Source organism: Carcharhinus amblyrhynchos, chromosome 1 (genome assembly GCF_965287045.1).
Source record: "Carcharhinus amblyrhynchos chromosome 1, sCarAmb.v2.hapA, whole genome shotgun sequence".
Taxonomy (NCBI): Eukaryota; Metazoa; Chordata; class Chondrichthyes; order Carcharhiniformes; family Carcharhinidae; genus Carcharhinus; species Carcharhinus amblyrhynchos.
The window spans coordinates 148090478-148112490 of NC_137324.1; positions in this window are offsets into that span (position 1 = coordinate 148090478).

The following is a 22013-nucleotide window of genomic DNA, read 5'->3' on the forward strand; positions in this document are numbered from 1 at the left end:
AATTCCTTTACAAGAAAGCTTACTCTGGACAAATTCATTTATATACTTTAAAGCTAACACTAAATAATCAATGCTAAGTGCGCTTGCCCTGTTTTCCTTTATTGTCTTGTTTCTCTTTCTGAATATAGCTTTGGATTTTATTTTAAATTTTAACCTTGCTCCCCCCACCTCCCCAATCCTTTTCTTTAGGTGTTTTCTCATTCCTAGGAATCAGTCCAGTTCCTAAGCAAAGGTATTTACCAAAGAGTGGTATCATTGACTGAACACTGACCATGAAGTCAATTGAAAGTCGAATGTATAACTATGTGGTTGCATCTACTACACAACCAAGTCAATTCTTGATGTGTATTAAGGCAGACTTGCCACTGGGTCACTGAACGCAGCAGTGACCTGCAGAATCCTGTTGTGTTTAGATGAATAAATGGTCACACTAAGTTCGGGTTGAAATAATAAATATAAAGAGAAAAAGAACAAGCAAGCAACTTTAGGAGGGGGAGATATTGTGAACAAAAATTAAAAATGTGAATCTTTAATTTTTTTTGTATAGAATTTCTGTTGAGCGAATGTATTTCTGAAATTTGAACAGCTTCATTACTGTAAGACTATTTTGGTTACAGTCAGTGAGTTTACGCAAGGTCCTTAATGTCTAACTTGAACAACTTGCAGTAAATGAAAGTTTGATTCAAAAATACAATTTTTGTGAGTCTTTTAGGTGTGCAAACAGTGCTTGTTTAAGTTTATCGGATTGCAATGACTGTCCAAAATAATTATGCCCTCTTATTGTCCTACCTCGAAGAGGGGGGGGATGATATAGTAATTGGAGGAGTTTGTTTCTTCTGGTAATTTGTTAATGTTTGATTTGTTGTGGCTAAATAAAATAGTTTGAAAAATAAGTGGTTGGCAGCTTTCCATTGTTATTTTCTTTTTTCCCCTCGCATTTAAGAATTAATCCATTTTGTAAGGCAACCTATTTGCATCACGTCACTCTCTGTTGTAGTTGGTCTGTTAGACTAATACAAGGTATTCTTAAAACTGACCACCAAGACATTAAATGCCATAGTTCCAGAGGACCATAAGCTACTTTCCATTTTGAGACAGAACTGATTATTGATGATTTAACTTAGGATTCACCACATCTCAGACGGGGACTTGATAGCAGCCGGTGTGGGAATTGAACCCCTACTGTCAGCATTGCTCTGCATCACAAACCAACTGTCCAGAGCTGACAATGAGAAATTCAAATTCTCCAAATCCTTGATTTGGTTTTAGGACATGTCAGCCAAAAAGGCAACAGGGTGGACCCACAGAAAACAAAAGCTAATAGCATATTCCTAAACCCATCCTTTAGTCCAGACCTCAAGATTCCTGGGAATGATAATCTGATAATTTTATCCAGTTTGGCACCTTCTCACGAAAGAACAGGAATTGTGCTGGGACACGAAGTGCAAGTATTAGTCTGCATCAGATCCAAAGCTGCTCTGAATTGATACTTTGTCCACAGAGCTCAGTGCAGTTTTGTTTCAGTATCAACTGAATAGGTGTCGCTAATCCGTATATTACTCATCCAAACATTTGTCAGACCAGGAAATGATGTGCCATGATTGGAAAAGAAGCTCTTGCAGTCTCATGAGCACGCATGAAGCTTTTGGGCTTCATTCTTGGCTAGTCATTATTGAATCTGACTGCAACCATTGCTAGATGAAAGGAGTTAAGCATGAACAATGCCCTCCATCTGTTCCTCATGAGGTTTGGAAGAAAAACACTTTCCTACAGAAATGCAATTGACTTTCCAATGAAATGTGATGTCAATTGATTGAGGAGCTCCAATCATATTCCCAATTGATGGAATGATATAAGAACATAAGAAATAGGAGCAGGAGTAGGCCATCTGGCCCTTCGAGCCTGCCCCGCCATTCAATAAGATCATGGCTGATCTGTCGTGGCTCAGTTCCACTTTCCCGCCCTCTCCCCATAACCCTTAATCCCCTCTCTTATCAAAAACCCATCAACCCGCTTCTTAAAAATATTTAGCGAGGCAGCCTCCACCACTTCAACGGGCAGAGAATTCCAGAGATTCACCACCCTTTGAGTGAAGAAGTTCCTCCTCAACTCTGTTCTAAACCGCCCCCCCTTTATCTTGAGGCTGTGCCCCCTAGTCCTACTGTCTTTTTTGAGCGGGAAGAGTCTCTCCACCTCTATCCTATCCATCCCATTCATCATCTTATACGTCTCAATGAGATCTCCCCTCATTCTTCTAAACTCTAACGAGTACAAGCCTAGTTTATTCAGCCTCTCCTCATAGCTCAACCCCCTCAACTCCGGTATCAGCCTAGTAAACCTCCTCTGCACTCCCTCCAGGGCCAAAATATCCTTGCGCAGGTGCGGCGCCCAAAACTGCACACAGTACTCCAGCTGCGGCCTCACCAATGCCCTATACAGCTGCAGCAAGACCTCCCTACTTTTATATTCAATCCCCCTCGCTATGAAGGCCAGCATCCCATTTGCCTTCCTGACCACCTGCTGCACCTGCAGGCTGGGTTTTTGCGACTCATGCACAAGGACCCCGAGGTCCCTCTGCACCGTCGCCTGCTGCAGTTTTTCGCCACGTAAGTAATATCTGCCAGCTATCACAGGAAAACTCCAGCAATTCCACCTGGGACAAATGTGTGTTGAGGAGTGTACTGATATCCACCATTACTATCAAGAAAGGTGGTCAGAGTTCAGACTGAATGGTAGTTCAGTGAAGACTTGGTTTGAACAACAGAAGCACATTACCATCATCAACGATTTGGTTTGTGAGTGGTCATTTCAGTCTCTCATTGGCTGGAGATGCTCTGAAATATGCACTAAGGACACTGGGGCATTACCAAATGCAGGGCAATGGTCAGATCTACATTGTGATGGTCACGTATTTCAAGAACAATTGTGGACATCCTAGGATACGTGTATGCACATGCGTGCATGTGTGTGCCATGCAAGTTGGACTAAAGGGAGCTCCTTATTCCCATACCATTCTCAACCAGGCCATGGGAATGTTTGAGCATCAATTTAATTCAATGGCAGATCCTTCCTCATTGTGATGGACCATTTCTCATGATGGATTCCAGTGAAGCAAAAGCATACTAAAACCACAGAGGTGAGAATATTGAGGAAGATGTCATTAGATTAAAATCCTGGAACTCCCACAGCAGAGTGGGTGTATCTCCATCACATGGACTGCAGAGATTCAAGAAGGGAGTTCACAACCACCTTCTCAAGGGCAATTAGTGATGGACAATAGATACTGGCCTAGCCAGCAACACTCACATCCCATGAATTAATTTTAAAAAATGTTTGTGAACTATGACACCCTGAACCAAATAGTGTTGGGTAACAGTCAATTATTTGTAAACAAATAATTCACTTACAGCAGAGATAGCAAAGGCATTGTTAGACCATTTTATTCAATAAATATAGTGCCAGAGGACTGATATCTAAATATTGGAATACAATGTGGAAAAGTAAGGTGTTATGCACTGTGGAAGAAGGAATGGAAGCCTAGACTATTTTCTAAATGGGGAAATGCTTAGGAAATCAGAAGCACTGAAGGATCTGGGAGTCCTTGTTCAAGATTCTCTTGAAATTAATGTCCAGGTTCAGTCAACAGTTAGGAAGGCAAATGCAGTGTTAGCATTCATGTCAAAAGGGCTAGAATACAAGAGCAGGGATGCACTTCTGAGGCCGTATAAGATTTGGTCAGACACCCTTTGAGTATTGTGAGCAGTTTTGGCCCTGTAAGTAAGGAAGGATGTGCTGGCCTTGAAAAGGGTCCAGAGGTGGTTCACAAGAACGATCCCTGGAATGTGGAGCTTGTCGTGTGAGGAACAGTTGACGATTCTGGGTCTGTACTTGGAGTTTAGATGAGTGAGATGGGATCTTGTTGAAACTTACAGGATACTGTAAGGCCTGGACATGGAGAGGGTGTTTCCGCTAGTGAGGAAAAACTAGAACTAGAGAGCACAATCTCAGGCTAAAGGGATGATTCTTTAAAACAGAGATGAGGGGGAATTTCTTCAGCCAGAGTGGTGAATCTCTGGAACTCTTTAAGACCAAGATAGGTAGATTCTTGATTAATAAGGGGATCAGGGGTTATGGGGGAAAAGGCAGGAGAAAGGGGATGAGAAATATATCTTCCATGATTGAATACTGGAGAAGACTCGATGGGCTGGGTAATCAATTTATGCTACTATGTCTTATGGTCTAATATTATACCTCTATTTAAGTAGAATAGAACATCCTGAGGGCAGATTGGAACAACCAGCTTAACTTCAGTGATAGGAATAATAATGGAATATCACTAAAAGAGAATAGAAAGAAAGCTGGAAACCAAAAGAATAGTAAATAGTCAGCATTTCAAAAAGGCCAGTCAATGCAAGAGTGATGAATTCTTTGTAGAGATTACAGAGCAAACAAGATAATGTGGTAGACTTAAGGTCTTTAAGATAACACATGGACTAATAAATAAGGTCAGAGTTAGGTGGCAAGTTGCAGGGTGGATAGCTAGCTGATTGCAAGACAGCAGGAGGTAAAGGGAAATGTTTTTTAAGATGACAATGTGATCCCAGAAGGATCAGGTCTGGGACCATTACATATCATAATGTGCATTAATAATTTAAACATTGGAAACAAAAGCACAATTTTTCAATTTTCAGGCAATGTCAAATGCCAATAGTGAAGAGGACTGATACAAATTACATTAATAACTCACACAATTTGAGTCATGTTGAGTTCAAAAAGTAGGAGGTATTGGGGTTGTTGAGAAATATTAATGTAGACAAGTCCCCAAAGCCTGATGGGATATACCCCAGAATACTGAGAGAGGCAAGAGAGGAAATTGCTGGGGCCTTGAGAGCAACTTTTGTATCCTCACTGGTAACGGGGAAATCCCAGAGGATTGGAGAATAGCCAATGTTGTTCTTCTGTTTAAGAAGGGTAGCAAGAATAATCCAGGTAATTACAGGTCTGTGAGTCTTACATCAGTGGTAGGGAAATCATTGAAGAGAATTCTTCGAGACAGGATTTATTCCCACTTGGAAATAAGTGGACATATTAGTGAGAGGCAATATGGTTTTGTGAAGGGAAGGTTGTATCCCACAAACTTGATCAAGTTTTTCGAGGAAATGACGAAGATGACTGATAAGGGTAGAGCAGTGGGTGTTGTCTACATGGACTTTAGTGAGGCCTTTGACAGGGTCCTCATGGCAGACTGGTGCAGAAGGTGAAGTCGCATGGGATCAGAGATGAGCTGGCAAAGTGAATACAAAACTCACTCAGTCAAAGAAGACAGAGGGTAGCAGTGGAAGGGTGCATTTCTGAATGGAGGGCTGTGACAAATGGCGTTCCTCAGGGACCTTTCAGAGGAAAATGTAACTGGATTGATTAGTAAATTTGCGGATGACACAAAAGTTTACTGATTTACTGATAGCAATGAGGACCACCAGAGGATACAGTAGAATATAGATCAGTTGGAGACTTGGGCGAAGAGATGACAGATGGAGTTTAATCCAGACAAATGTGAGGTAATGCATTTTGGAAGGCCTAACACAGATAGGAAATATACAGTAAATGGCAGAACTCTTAAGAGTATTGATAGGCAAAGGGATCTGCGTGTACAGGTACACAGTCATTGAAAGTGGTAATGCAGGTGGAGAAAGTAGTCAAGAAAACATACTTGCCTTCATCAGCCGGGGTATTGAGTTTAAAAATTGGCAAGTCATGTTGCAGCTTTATAGAACCTTAGGCCGCATTTGGAATATAGTGTTCAATTCTGATTGCTACACTACCAGAAGGATGTGGCAGCTTTGGAGAGGGAACAGAAAAGATTTACCAGGATGTTGCCTGGTATGGAGGGCATTAGCTATGAGGGGAGGTTGGAGAAACTTGATTTGTTCTCACTGGAGTGACAGAGGTTGAGGGGCGACCTGATAGAAGTCTACAGGATTATGAGAGGCATGGACAGAGTAGAAGTTTTTTCCCAGAGTGGAACAGTCAATTACTAGGGGGGGGGCACAGGTTTAAGGTGCAAGGGGCAAGGTTAAAAGGAGGTGCATGAGGCAGATTTTTTTTCACAGAGTAGTGGGTGCCTGGAACTCATTGCCGGAGGAGGTATGGAAGCGGCTATGGTATGACTTTTAAGGGGCGTCTTGACTAGTACCTAAATAGGATGGGAATAGAGGGATTATGGTCCCTGGAAGGGTAGGGGGCTTTAGTCAGGCAGCATGGTTGGTGCAGGCTTAGCAGGCCGAAAGTCCTGTTCTTGTGCTGTAATTTTCTTTGTTCTTTTTTCAATTCTATCCCTCTACAAATAAATCCTGGAATTTAGTATGTTTTTGTTATTGAACAAAGAAATTAGGCTCAAGTTGTATTGAACCTTTGTTAGACCAAATTCGCGTGCGGGTCTAAAAGTAACTTTTGCTTCCAGCACCAAGAGGTTTGCGATCATCCCCATCCCTTACTACTGACACAAACTAGATCTCACCCAGAAAGAGCATGAGGCTGAATAGCATATTTAAAGTAGCTTTTAAATATGCTTAGCCCATTTACTGCCAGATTCTCCCAGCTCCTAGGATATCCCTACCATCAGAGAAGGTGTGAACCTGGCAAGAAACACTACTGGTCTCCTCCTTGCTGGGGTGGGCTCAGAGGCCATTGAAGATTGAGGGTCAGGGACATGGCACAGTACCAAATGGGCACTGCCAGTTTGTTGTGTGCTGGGGCAATGCCAAGGAGATGCTGCCTAAGTGGAGGTCATGAAGGGGGTGGTGAAGGTGGTCCCAGCTGCAGCCACAGTGCACAGTGGGAGTCTTGCCTGGGTGCAATAGTTTGGGAGGGCTCATTCCGGTCTGGGGTCACAACTGACTGGGGGCTCATGTTGCACACATTCTCCCTGCCCGAGGGATTGCATATGAGATCAATTCCACAGTTGTCTTGCCATCTGTCTGCTGGACAGGCTCTGTTGTTCCTGCTGACATTCCATCCCAGAGCCCACTAACAGTAACAAACAGCAGCTCTGTCAGCTGCTGCTCCAATCAAGGAAGCTCAGCAGGTGTTAACATGGCTCTGCAGTGCTGCCCTTGATAGGAACCCACCTCATGATAGTCACAAGGTGCCCCTCCTCCTCTGTCAGAGCTGCAAGCCATTTCTGGAAACCACTGCACCAGGCATTCAGGTGGGTGCACCCATGTCCATGCTTCATGGGTTCCCAGTTGGAACCCCCGCACAGCCCCCATATGCTCTCTATGCTCTTATGGTGAGGGTGCAGTGAAGGTCAACGAGGTGACGCATGACACTGGGGAGTGGTGTGTTACCATTGTCCACATTCATGGGGACACGGGTTGCTTGGATGTATAACCTCGTGGACTATTTGTTTCTCTGTTTTCTCCCACTCCCCCACAGCAAACATGGAGCCAATGAACCTGGTGGCCATTCTTGTGGCTGCTATGGAAGAGGAGGGTGACATCTGTCCACTGCAAGGCCATTCAGGCCAGTGGCAGCAGCAAGAGGAAAAATATGGTGAGGCTTGGACTGGACATAAATATCGGCATGGATTGATTGGGCTACATTGCCTGTTTCTGTATTGCATATTCTAAGTAAAAATTCTGTAACAGTACACAAGCCAGTTTCCCTTTCCTACAGAACCTGCTCCTCAAACTAAGAAACTTTCACATTGTGAATGGCTTTCCCAATGTGTAATCGATTACACCGAACATTTTACACTTTGTAGAATATTATCAACTATGTCAATGCTGGTGTGAAGACAACCACTCATTGGCCTGGATTTTGCATTAAGAGTAGCAATGAGGCTAGTGGTGATTTTTCAGGCTAAATTGAATAGCAACTTCAGAGTTCATGTCAGAGTAAATGTGCAGTGAAGCACAGAATTCCGGAAGCTGCTGTCCATTTATCCTGCTCCTTTGCAAGCTATGTTGCATTAATGTCTCACTGATAGATTCAGCATTGAAATCCACGTAAGGGTGTCAAGTTACTAACCATCTCCACTAAACATGGCAGTAAAACTTAGGACTCATTCATTTATTATAAATGATTTTTTTAACTGTGTGATGCCATAATTACTGCTAAACAACCTCCTGGTACTAGAACTAACATTTTACATTTATGGAATCACTTTCCTTCATAGCCAAGTTATTGTTAAAGATCCATTAAAAATTTTAAAAGTGCTCTTTGTCTCTTACTTACACGTTCCTATTCCTCATTAATTTGTTTTCTGTGTATGATTTTTGCAATGAAATAATCTAATTTGTAGTTCCTGTTTTGGACTCTGCAAGCTAAAGATTAAACAACCTTGAAATTAGAAGCAGAGATTCTGGTGCCCAATTAATGATGGATTCTCTACATCAGCTTGTTGCTGTGGTATATCTTGAACAATAGATTTGAGTAAGTGAGCAACAATGTCAGAAACCAGAGCTGATATCAGGAGAATATTTTTATACAGGGAATTGTTACAATCTGAAATACAGTGCCTGGTGAAAGCGGATTCAATAATAACTCAAATGCAGGTGAGGTCAGTGAAATGGAGAAAGCTCAGGTCTCATATGATTGAACATTTAAATCAAATATCAGTGGAGCACAGCGTGTCACTGAAAAAGCGACTAACTCCCAAATCTCCTTTTTGGGTGCTTTCCATATCACTTTACCATTTGTCTGCCTTCACTCTTTAGTATTACATTTTCATTAAGCGCAGCTGTTTTTATTGTAAAATGGGTTAAATCAAGCCTTCCATTTAAAAATAGTTTAAACAGCATTCCAGACCATACTTAAGTGGAGATGTTAATATCTTTATTAATATATATATAAGTGCCTGAGACAGCTGTCTCCAGTCTTAATGAATAGTCCTGGTTACTCTTAAATGTTCCTTGTATATAGTTCATGTAACCTGGAGGTTCTGTGTTAACTGGTGTCCAAATCATCAAATGCTGCAAATCTGAGCTCCAGAAGTAGAAATGCATAGACATGCAAAGTTGTTCAATCAGAACAAAAACAATCATGTATTCAGAGCTTCCATTGATTCATCTGTGTCACTCCATCAAAAAAAATGTTTGCAAGCATGTAAGCTGTAATGGAACAGCTGCCCAAAAGGAAAAAGGTCATGTTCTTCCTCATGAACGTTTCAATAGTAATGCAAGATGCTTGAGAATAGAACATGCTTGTGTGTCTTGTATCATCTTGACTAGGCTAGTCTTGCTCTGAGTAATCATACCCAGGTTGTGAAAGGTAGAGCACATAGACAAGATTGTCAGCTAGGCTGTAGCATCACTGTTTTTGACTCCTTACCTTGGTACTTACCTATGGATCAATTAAACTTAACTGAAGAGGTGAATAAATATGGAAGCCTGTGTTTTGATATAGGTTCTACTGATTTTTGATACCCAGTTGATAGCTGACCTGTGCCTGGTAGTTATTTAACTACAGCAGCCACACCAAATTATAAGAACATAAGAACATAAGAAATAGGAGCAGGAGTAGGCCATCTAGCCCTTCGAGCCTGCCCTGCCATTCAATAAGATCATGGCTGATCTGTCGTGGCTCAGTTCCACATTCCCGCCCTCTCCCCATAACCCTTAATCCCCTCGCTTATCAAAAACCCATCAACCCGCGTCTTAAAAATATTTAGCGAGGCAGCCTCCACCACCTCAACGGGCAGAGAATTCCAGAGATTCACCACCCTTTGAGTGAAGAAGGTCCTCCTTAACTCTGTTCTAAACTGCACCCCCTTCATTTTGAGGCTGTGCCCCGTAGTCCTACTGTCCTTTCTGAGCGGGAAGAGTCTCTCCACCTCTATCCTATCCATCCCATTCATCATCTTATATGTCTCAATGAGATCTCCTCTCAGTCTTCTAAACTCTAACGAGTACAAGCCTAGTTTATTCAGCCTCTCCTCATAGCTCAACCCCCCTCAATTCCGGTATCAGTCTAGTGAACCTCCTCTGCACTCCCTCCAAGGCCAAAATATCCTTGCGTAAGTGCGGCGCCCAAAACTGCACACAGTACTCCAGCTGCGGCCTCACCAATACCCTATACAGCTGCAGCAAGACCTCCCTACTTTTATATTCAATCCCCCTCGCTATGAAGGCCAGCATCCCATTAGCCTTCCTAACCACCTGCTGCACTTGCAGGCTGGGTTTTTGCGACTCATGCACAAGGACCCCGAGGTCCCTCTGCACCATTGCCTGCTGCAGTTTTTCGCCACGTAAGTAATAGTCCTTCCTACCATTATTCCTACCAAAGTGGACCACCTCGCACTGGCCAACATTAAATTCCATTTGCCAGTTCCTGGCCCATTCGCCCAGCCTATCTAGATCCTTCTGCAGACTCTCCACACCCTCCGCACAATTTGCCGTTCCACCAACCTTGGTGTCATCAGCAAATTTTGACACCATACACTTGGTTCCCTCCTCCAGATCATCTATATAAATAGTAAATAGCTGAGGCCCCAGCACTGACCCCTGGGGTACTCCACTAGTCACCAACCGCCAATCCGAATAGCACCCATTAACCCCACTGTCTGTCTCCTATTTGACAACCAATCCGCTATCCACGCTAACACCCTACCCCCAACTCCATGCCCCCTTACCTTTTGCAATAACCTCTTGTGAGGTACCTTGTCAAACGCCTTCTGAAAATCAAGAAAGACCACATCCACCAACTCTCCTCTATCCACCGCCCTAGACACATCCTCATAGAACGCCAATAAATTTGTCAGACACGACTTCCCCTTAACGAAACCGTGCTGCGTCTGCTCTATATAGCAATTCCCCTCAAGATGCCTCGCTATTTCCTCCTTGATGATGGATTCTAACACTTTACCGGGGTGGCATGGTGGCGCAGAGACTAGCACTGCTGCCTCACAGCGCCAGGGACCCAAGTTCGATTCCCAGCTTGGGTCACTGTCTGTTGGAGTCTGCACATTCTCCCTGTGTCTGCATGGGTTTCCTCCAGGTGCTCCAGTTTCCTCCCACAGTTTGAAAGATGTACAGTTTGGGTGCATTGGCCATGCTGCATTCTCCTTCAGTGTATCTAAACAGGTGCCAGAGTGTGGCGCCTAGAGGAGTTTTACAGTAACTTCATTGCAGTGTTAATGTAAGCCTTACTTGTGACTTTAACTTTAAGATTATCCCCTTCTCAGAACCAATGAAACTAATTTCTAATTGAGAATGTAAACAGTGCAGCCCACCAATAGTGAACTAGAATGGGGTTACTTACAGAGGTGGGGAGATGTTTAATTTTGGAATAAACCTGCCCAAGAAAATCTAACCCATTACCTACAATTTTTCTGTTCACAAACAATGTTGCAGCTGTAAATAAGCTTGAAGCTGTATTAACAACTCTGTAATTATTTGTTTCTGGAGGTTTATTACAATAGATCTATTGTTAGATATGTTTACTTCTATTTGTAATCAGAACAATGTTTAGCAATCATCCTTATCCCTTACAACTGACAAGAGTCTGTCCAGATGCATAATGCAGTTTAACATAAATCAGCTGTTTTTAAATCTTTGTTTCCAATCTGTGACAAGAAACAGAGAGCTGATCATATAAATTAGCAAAAGAAAAACATTTTGACAAGATTGCTCAGATGAAATTATAATGTTTTAATATGTAGAGGGTGATCTTCAGCCCCATTACTATCAGAGAGAACAGTGACATGGGCTGATAATGTGGAGAGAATCAGGAAACACAATTCACTCTGGAGAGATCTCATTCAAAATCACCATCCACTCCCTTTCCCTTATAGCGCACATGCTGAATTATTGCTAACTCATGCCAACCATTTGCCTTGATACTCCATGCCAACTTGCCAGTATCTGCCATGGGCAGACCTCAACAGCCATGTGGCGATGAATTAAAACAATGATCCAAATATCCATTACAACCTTCATATAAAAAAAAACTCGTATTCGTGAAAACCAATTCAAAACTTTAAAGCCACTCAGATACTTAATCACTTCTCAAAACAAACAGACTTGTATTCATTACAACTAATTACTTAATAACCTATTTGACCAATAAGCACTTTGAACTTATCACCTCCTTGCTGGGATAATTGTAGGTTGTAGAAAATAGCCAACCATTAAGAATTATGTGATGATAGCCCTTGGGGTAATGTCAACAAACACCTATTGTAATTTCTAGAACAGGTCTTTTGACTGCTCACTGATACATTTAAACATTTTTGATGATTTGCAATGCAAATAAATTTACAGACCTTATCCAACCTTTGTGAGCATTTATAGCTCCTCCACAAATTGGAAACTCTTACAATGTGGGATAAGGCCTTTACTATTGTAAAAATGGAGTCTGTCTAAACCATGCACTCAGTTCAAATGGCCCTGCTTAGTTTGAGTCTCCTGTGTGAGTCACGCCCTTCCCCTCTTTCCCTTCCTGGCAAAAATGGGATCTGTTCGAAATAGGTTGGGACTTCCATAAATGGGTCCCACCCAGGTTTTTAAAGGTCTGCAGGGTCTCCACAACTCTGCAAAAATACAGCTCAGTACCTATTTCTCTCTCCACAGATATTGCCTAACCTGCTGAATATTTCTGGTATTTTATGAATTTGTTTTGTATTTTCACATCTGCAGCATTTTGCTTTTATGCTAAAGGAATTGTTGGAATACTGCTCCTTCTCAAAGCAATACGAATTTTTCTAATAGTCACCACTGTATTTTCTTCCAGTGATACCTGTGTTGGTTAAGAGTGTGAGTGCAGAACACTAATCTTTTTGCATCTGGAGCTTCAGCTTGTATTTAAGAAAAGATGTTATGACTTGTTCGCTTTCTGTGGGTAGAGAACCCAGCTACCTTTGTGACAACTCCTGCATATCATTTGATGTTTAAAAATCTTTAGCTTTCTATAAGCATTAGCCATTTAATTTCATTTGCTTTAAATGGGCAGATTGCCAGACAATTTTATGGTTTCAGTTATCTTGCACTGAGACTTTTACTCTTTCTCTCTCAAACAAAGCTTTAGAGGATAAGGACCCCATTTTGTAGTTATGTGACTTTTTCCCACAAGTTTCTGAGTGTATATTAAATTGCACCACTTGCAATCAATTGATCTATAACGTATGAGTCACAAAAATTCTTTGAAGATTGCATCATCTTTTGATTTAAAAATGATAAAGCTGTGTTATTTTTGATCAGTGCCCCAATTTCTAAGTTTGGCAGTATGTAAGCCCAGCAGCATTAATGACACACAAGAAAGCACTGTATAGCCACTTTTATTTGTGTTTATATCTTGAATCAGAACACTGTAAATTTTAAATACATAGCAGAAACATTAATAACTTATAGTGAAGAAACATGTCATATATAAATAAGGTAGATTAAATGCAGTGTACTCTTAACAATTGTGACATTTTTGAATAAGTTATAAATATCAACATCATAGTTATCCACATAAAAATATCCTGTTTACAAAACACTAATTGTAATAAACAAGGCTAGGTTCAGGCACATTACAAACAACGCTAGTGCAACAGCTTTACATTCAGCACTAGTGATTAGTTTGTAATCTTATATTTTCAGAGCAGCCTTCATATGATTATTAAAAACACAAATTAAATAGTGAAGTATAATTTTCCAATCTGAATTTTCAAGTTACTTTATGGCAGCTTTGTTGACAACATGCATAGCTTAGAGTGTCTTTATGTTCATTGAACGCTGTCGACATTTGCATTCCGTTCTTTTTTCATTTTCTGTGAGAACAATATCAGCTGAGACATGAAGTCAGTGAAGTTCTTCTTTTCGCTTTCACATTTACATGCTGAATCACGTGCCTGAAAACAAGATTACAAACATTACTTTCTTTTAAAGCATCAGTATTCTCATCTTGGATGGACGTGGTCCTCCACTTTAGTATACTGCCACCTATTGTTACTTACTTTGTGTCATCCATCTTCTAGGTATTTGTTTCTGTTCTTGCGTTTCAAGAAAGGCAATTATGTTAAAAAGCTAGCCCATTCTGAAGAAATAACCATTACTTCAAATAGAGTATTTAATTTGACCAAAGTGTAATATTTTTACTTGTTAGCTCTTGATCTTGTACTTACCAATTTCTTCATATTCCTACTTATAATACTTAGGCGGTTTATACATTTCTTTCGCTCACTGGTAAGCTCCATGCAGTTCCGTTTCAAACTTTGCAATTCTTTTATAAAGAGGCACACAGAATAATTGAGCTGAAAAATGAACAAAATTAGAATAAAATGTTATATTTGGCATGACCCATTGAGATGCAGCATCCTAAAGCACAAAGATATAATTTTTTTTGCTAAAACAGGAAGGAAGATGGAAATATTTTCTATTTCAGAAAATGCTATTGGTGTAAAAGTATAATTTGAAATATTGTGAATAGTTTTTAAGCTATTGAAGAAAGTAAGTGACTGAGTGTAAAATCATGCTTAGCTTTCAGTTTCACTTATGCCTATAACATTTACTATTTGCAACTGATGAGGGCAATAGTTAACGGTTATCACCTTTGATTGATATCAGCTTGATACTTCAACTTTTTTTGAACTAGCAATGCACCTATATTCCTCAAAAGAATGATGTATGTGGTTACTGCTTGCTATAGATTAAATCCTTCAATATTTCTTCAATATTGTACTTCAATATTTTTCTACTTTAACCACAAACATGATTTAGCAGAGAAATAAATATATTTTTAAAACTTTAACTGTCACTTTAAAGTGGTAATGCAACAATTAAATCTTAAACAAACATTAAAAATGAATTTCAAAATCAGAACAGACTGCTAATTTGATACCCCAGAGTCAATGGAATATATATCTGCTTTTGATGACAATCCGGTTACAATTTTATCATGAAATCTTTCTCCCATTCTCTGACAAAAATGAATTGATTCACAGCCAGCTTTCAGCCTCAAGTAGAGCAGTCTAACTTTTGCAGTGTTCTATAGTTGCCAGAGGTATATTTTATTTTCTTAACTGCTACATTCTTTATTCTTCTATTTATATAAGGTTTACCATTTCAAATTGTGGCAACCTTTGAATCATTATTCAAAAACAACTTACTATTAGCATCAACTTAACAATCAGGAAAGAAATACTTAAAGATAGGTCATTAACTCAGGCTATATTTCATTGTATAACTTTTGCTTTTTCTTTATATTTGCACACAAATCTTACAACAATGTAAATTTAGACTTGTTTCTATTTAAATCATGCTTACCTCTACATTTACAGGAGTGCATAGAGGGCCCCAAGTGTCCTGGAAAATGCAATACAACACAAATTAATCTTTAATAGATGCAAATAAATAAATACGAGCTGTAACATTAAAAACACCAACACATACTTCAAGGACTAAATCATACCAGCCCAATTTTCTTGAGGTCCTTAGCATTTTTGATAATTTCAGTCAGGGCTGCACCGCTGTGTTGGTTGGCACCTGTGAAAGTGGTGTAAGTTAACACAACAAAGAATGTGCACAGTAACTGCTTCATGATCATAGACATCATTTGTTCTGAAGACAGGAGCCTGATACAAGTTTAACCATAGTTGCAGATATCTAAATTTATACCCTTCTTGGGGGGAAATCGTGGGAGTGTTCAGTAGTCACTAGTTTAGTTTTTTGTACCTTTTATGATTGATGAATAATATTAGACTTTCCTCTTTGATGACTCTCTGGAATTTCTTCAAGCCTGGTAGTAGTAGAGGATGCTGGTAAAATCCCTTTTTGGCTAACCTCTGACTAAAACCACTAAACCCATAAAGTTGCACACTTTCATATGTGAGCATGACTACAATTTTCCTGCTTTGAAAAGCAACTCGCACTTTTATCTGTGCAACCACATTTTTGACAAAATCCTTTAAAATTTCATGAGTTTGTCTTGCAAAAATGATGTTAAAATGCAAGCTGCAAGAGTTCATTTGCAGAGAAGCATAAAAACAAAATATGTGCTTGTTTGTTCTTCTAAAAAACAGGAAGAGTGTTGGCTTCCTGTTACCAGGTAGTCTGCTGCAGTGAATAAAACACAGTGTTTCCTCGGTTTAACCTGTATGGTGTTGACTGTTGACTGAATATGCAATTAAAAACGCTGTTAGAGTTCAGTTATTTTTGCTGATTTGTATAAGAATTAGTCAAGTTACTTGCAACTGTTGTAGTACTTCACTGACTTGCTGATGTGTTAACAAGGTGCATATTCCAAGCAGAGTAGCTCTATAGAGTTCCCATTTCTCCACAAACTGTAATAACCATTAATTCCAGGAATATACTGTTACTTGGGACATCCAGCGTATGCACATCTCTGGAAAATTCTAAATTGTAAATTTAAACATATGGGCAGCAGGGTGGCACAGTGGTTAGCACGGCTGCTTCACAGCTCCAGGGACCCCAGCTGGGTCACTGTGTGGACCTTGCACATTTTCTTCATGTCTGCGTAGGTTTTCTCCAGGTGTCTGATTTCCTCCCATAGTCCAAAGATGTGCGGGTTAAGTTGATTGGCCATGCTAAAATTGCCCCTTAGTGTCCTGAGATGTGTAGGTTAGAGGGATTAGCAGGTAAATATGTAGGGATTAGGGGTAGGACCTGGGTGAGATTGTGGTTGATGCAGACTCAATGGGCCAAATGGCCTCTTTCTGCACTGTAGGATTTCTATGATAAACCACTTTAATGTGTTTTATTCTATTATTTTAATGACAAATTTTCTGTTACATTGCTTATGTAGCAAAGGAAGAGCACATTGTATTCACAAGATTTAATAAATAGAAACATGCATAGAAATGGAAGCAAAGGTAGGCCACCACCATTCATTATGATTGTGGCTGATCATCAAATTCAAAACCCTGATCTTGCCTCCCCCCCCCCCCCCCCCAATCCCTTGATCCTTTTAGGTCAAGAACTATATCTAATTCCTTTTTGAAATCTCACATTTTGGCTCAATCTCTTTCTGTGGTAATGAAGAAATTTTTCCTCACCTCAATCCTGAAAGGTTTACCTCTCCTGAGAGGCCATTCTCCTTAACAGTATCCAAAGTGGTTTATCTATTTTGCAGTGGAATAGCCAAAGAGTTTCCTACACAGCCTGCCTAGTCTTATTGCTGTGCCTGGTGGTCACCCATTCCTTTATTACTTGTGGAGCCTGAGCCTGCAGTATGATCATCTTGCTCTACGTGCAATTCATAATACCCTCTGCCTTGAGGATGCTCCAGAGTGTCCCTGGATACCATTCCGGAATGTCCCCAGATGCTGCTCCGGAGTGTCCCCAGACGTCGCTTTGTGGTATCCCCAGACCTGCTCCAGTGTCCCAAGGTGCTGCTCCAGCTCTGAAACTCAGGCTTCCAGAAACTGCAACTGGAGACACTTCCTGCACATACGCTGGTCCTGGTAACTGGAAACATTCCTGGTCTCCCAATATTTAGCAAGAAGAGCAGATTACGGCTTGGAGCTCTCTTGCCATGTCTTAGTTCTTTAAGTTAAATTAATCCTTTTAATATCAGACAACATCAACTAGGGCCCTTCTTCTCTGCTGTTTGTTATTATAGAATATATTAATTTAATTTTGCTAACAAACTTATTGGGTGGTTACTGATGGACCTGAGGATAAAATCCAGATTCATAATTTCAGTACCGAATTGAAGGACTGCTGAATTAATACAAATTCAGTTTTCTGGCTCACTGCCACTGTTCAAGCTCTTTAGTTGATTGTTAAATATCCCAAAGCACTTCTTGAAAATGAGCAGAGCCCTTCTGCATACCTTCCAATGTTTCCAGGTGCAATGGGCATCTTCCTAAGCACAAAATGACAACCATATTTACCCAAGGCAATAACAATTACTATGTTCATTTTTTTTTCAGGATTTCTCAAACTTGTTCCTGTGCTGTAATTTTCTTTGTTTTTGGTTCTTTAATATGTTGATTATTATCTGATATACTCAATAGTTTGGTTGCAGATATAGCATTAGTGTTACAGATATAAATGGTGAATGACAGTTTGCATAGACTGATATGACTTGTTGAATCATATGAACGCACTCACTGTTGATTTTTTAAAGAGATCTGAAACTAGGATTAGCTAGACAGTGGTTTCTGAAACAACAAGTTATTTAAATTATAAATATAATTTATAAATAAAAAAATGCTGGAAAAACTTAGCAAGTCAGGCAGCATCTCTGATAAGTGAAGCACTGTATGGCCAGGATTTAATGGCCCCTTTCCACACCCCCACCATTGATCGCCCGCAATAGGCCCCGCCGCCCCCAACCACCAGTCCTGAGAGTGACGATAGAAGAAAGGTCATTCTCCTGCAATAGTGCTTCAGAACTTCTGAACTCTCTAGAACAGAGTGCAAGACTGCTGTGACACTTCAGTTGACATTGGCCCCTAGACTATATATGACAGTTCACTGAGGTTGGAGAGGCTCCATCATAGAACCATAGCATTCTACAGTGCAGAAAGAGACCCTTCGACCCATCTAGCCTGCACTGAATACAATCTCACCCAGGCCCTACCCCATATCACACCCACTAATCCTTCTAACCTACGCATCCCTGGACACTAAGGGGCAATTTCTTAGCACAGCCAATCAATCTAACCTGCACATCTTTGGACTATGGGAGGAACCCAGAGGAAACCCATGCAGACATATGGAGAATGTGCAAACTCCACATAGACAGTGACCCGAGTTGGGAATCGAACCCAGGACCCTGGAGCTGTGAAGCAACAGTGCTAACCACTGTGCTACCATGCTGCCCATGGTTGATGTTGATGTGTTGGAAATGGAGCTGACCATATCAGTCACTATTTTCATCCCTGATCAGGTTTGCAGAGTTGAGAACTTAGCAGTTCAGCAAACCCGACCTTTAAAAATGTCCACCTGCAGGAAAGATTTTCAGTCAGGGGTTGGGCTGAAATAAGAGCTGGGGCAAGTTACCCCAGAAGAAGTGTGAAGCTGTTGATTGCGGGGATGCAGTGGGTGCAAGGCATTTCTCAGTCCTCCAGTGCCGTGTTTACATTTTAAAAAGACAAAAAAAATCCTTTCGGCCCTCAGCTTTCACCCACCCTCACATCCCTTTGTCCCATCCATGCCACCTATGGCCCATATGCCAACTCATGCTAACCCGTAATCACCATCCATTACTCTTTGCTCTTCCTTCATCCATTTCAACTCAGTTACCATCTGTTGAAACTCCCTGGACAGCTTAACAGTTCCAAGAGTTTGTGCATGAGAAGTGCATGATCATGTTTAATCCTAACTTATTCTCCCAAATAGTGCCTTACTTCTCCCAAACATGTCCTGGCATCCTAGCCAAAGGAGCACCTTACCGCTCCAAAGGGATATCCTAGCTATCACAATAATCCACCAAGTTCAGAGCTCCTCTTACCTGGTCTGCTCTGTACGCTGCCAGATTCACAAAGCTAGGGTTCAGAAGTCGTACTTGATTGGAGCCAACTGGTGGTTTAAGTGGCCAAATACCTTTATGAATACTGCAAATAGAAACTCTGGCCCAATTCCAGTCCCGCCCCTGTGAAGGTGGGAAATATTGGGTTTGGGAATGGAACTCAGAATTTTTGCCATGGTGTACAGTCTCTCCATGGCAAAAATCCAGACCTATGTCTGTGCAAAGTCTTGAGACAAATTAAAATGTGTATCTTTTGTGCTTCTTAATATTCTACATAAACTCTTGGGCAGGCTATTTCATACACCCAACACATCCTGGTCAGCTTTCTTTTTGCTGCCTGGCCTCTCAAACACAGCACCTGCAGCAGAACTAGAATACAATCTCTCCATTCAATAACCTGGTTGATATGGCATTCTGCCCTCCCAGCCACGCTCCTTAATTTGTGTATTCATCTCCTTTGAGCAAGTCCCTAAAGCATGCAAAATGCCAACATCTGAGCTGACGTCTGTGAGGATGGATTGAATGATGTTGCATCTTCAGGAAGGAAAGGTCCCTCTTCCTCTTTGGGCAGAGGGGTTTCCACAGTCTCAATAGCTGAAATAAAAGAGGATAAAGCCTCCTGAGATTCTGTGGCAATAGAAGTTCTATTATGATGAATGCAAATGATGTAAAACAGAGCAGACCACATTGGACTAAATGATCTCCAAACATTGAACAACTTGTGGTGTGAGGGGAGAGGTTTGAGAGAGAACAAGATAGTGAATGTATCTGCAGCTTGTCATACAGATTGTGCAGGGATAAGAAGGAAATCAGAAAGAACAAAGTGAATTAAATATAAAGAAACCCTGCATGATGACTCTCACAGTACCAGCGGTCACCACGGCCTCCACTGTGCTCCTGCTCCTGATGGCAAACACAGTTTCTTTGAAGAAGGAGAAAGAGAGTGTCTGCAGGTGACTTCTTCGTCATTTGATGCCAACGAGAGTCTGCAGAAGGATCTAGATAGGCTGGGCGAATGGGCCAGGAAATGGCAAATGGAATTTAATGTTGGCAAGTGTGAGGTGGTCCACTTTGGTAGGAAGAATGGTAGGAAGGACTATTACTTACGGGGCGAAAAACTGCAGCAGGCGACAGTGCAGAGGGACCTCGGGGTCCTTGTGCATGAGTCGCAAAAACCCAGCTTGCAGGTGCAGCAGGTGGTCAGGAAGGCGAATGGGATGCTGGCCTTCATAGCGAAGGGGATTGAATATAAAAGTAGGGAGGTTTTGCTGCGGCTATATAGGGCATTGGTGAGGCCACAGCTGGAGTACTGTGTGCAGTTTTGGGCGCCGCACCTGCGCAAAGATATTTTGGCCTTGGAGGGAGTGCAGAGGAGGTTTACTAGGCTGATACCGGAGTTGAGGGAGTTGAGCTATGAGGAGAGGCTGAATAAACTGGGCTTGTACTCATTAGAGTTTAGAAGAATGAGGGGAGATCTCATTGAGACGTATAAGATGATGAATGGGATGGATAGGATAGAGGTGGAGAGACTCTTCCCGCTCAAAAAAGACAGTAGGACTAGGGGGCACAGCCTCAAGATAAAAGGGGGGCGGTTTAGAACGGAGTTGAGGAGGAACTTCTTCACTCAAAGGGTGGTGAATCTCTGGAATTCTCTGCCCGTTGAAGTGGTGGAGGCTGCCTCGCTAAATATTTTTAAGACGCGGGTTGATGGGTTTTTGATAAGAGAGGGGATTAAGGGTTATGGGGAGAGGGCGGGAAAGTGGAACTGAGCAGCGACAGATCAGCCATGATCTTATTGAATGGCGGGGCAGGCTCGAGGGGCTGGATGGCCTACTCCTGCTCCTATTTCTTATGTTCTTATGTAACCATCCAGCTTTCTAAAGGTGTGTACAACATTCCCCTGTAAGAAAAAAGGGAATATGTTGGTAATAGGATTTTGCAATGCTTGGAAAATGTGGCTATCATTATGGAATAGCTGATAATTAGTGTGTGAAATTTGAGTTATGGATAAGTGAGGGTATGATAGCAATGAGCGAGAGCAGAAGATGATGTAGCAAATTGAGGTGCAGTGATTGTGCAAGTGTGAAAGGAAGTGGGGAGGGGAGTCTTGCGGGCTGTGAGTCATTGATTAATGAGACTTTAAGTGGTGCAGCCATGAGCAAAGTGGAAAAGAGCATCTCCAGTGAGATAATTGAATTTCTTCCACTTGCAGTCATGCCCTAACATGTGGTAAACACATGCTTCTCAGTTCCCACTGATGACAGAGTAGATGCTTGGAATAAATTCACCTGATCCTAAGGAGAAGTGGCTCTGCCTCCTCCCATCCATAACCTGCATCAGGAACTCCAAGACACTATCAGGGAGCCTTATTGCCATATTGGAAATTGCTATAGCAATTTATTTCCTCTGTAACTGCAGCCAGAATGCACTACCCCATTATAAGTGGTACTGGCCAGTTTTAAGTGATGTTAGAGGTATCTGATATCTGCCCATCCTTTCATGGTCATCAGTAGGTATTCAGACAGTGCTACAAATTGGCTCCACGCCTGACTCATAACAGTGGTCAGGCAGTTCAATATGAGTAAATTGTGGCGTAC